Below are 424 nucleotides of genomic sequence, written 5' to 3'. Positions count from 1 at the left end.
GCACAAATCTTATCTGAAAAGATGTTTGAGTTTTTTTTTTTTTTTATTTTTTTTTTTTTTTTTTTACAAAAATCTACCTTTACATTTGCAACATTCACAATCAGTCCTGACAGCAATTATTCAATATTGAACCTCAAGAGTCTTATCACCATCTCCTTTCACCAGTCCTGTCTAGACAGGTTGGAAACCACTCAGTGGAGAGTCTACCTTACCCTGCAACCTCTAAAACTAAGCTCCCTCTTGAAAACTTGTAAGCCAGTTACTTCGTGCTTTTGTTTCCACCCCCAACGCCCATTTTGGGTAGCCAATGTCTAAGTTGTCAGTGACAGACCACCACTCATCTGTCCGTTTGTCATACTGTGGTGGCTTGTTAGTTGCTATGATTCTGGAAGCTATGCCACAGGTGTTTTAAATACCAGCATGG

This window comes from Chrysochloris asiatica, unplaced genomic scaffold (genome assembly GCF_000296735.1).
Source record: "Chrysochloris asiatica unplaced genomic scaffold, ChrAsi1.0 scaffold00007, whole genome shotgun sequence".
NCBI lineage: Eukaryota > Metazoa > Chordata > Mammalia > Afrosoricida > Chrysochloridae > Chrysochloris > Chrysochloris asiatica.
This window is presented reverse-complemented; position numbering follows the sequence as displayed.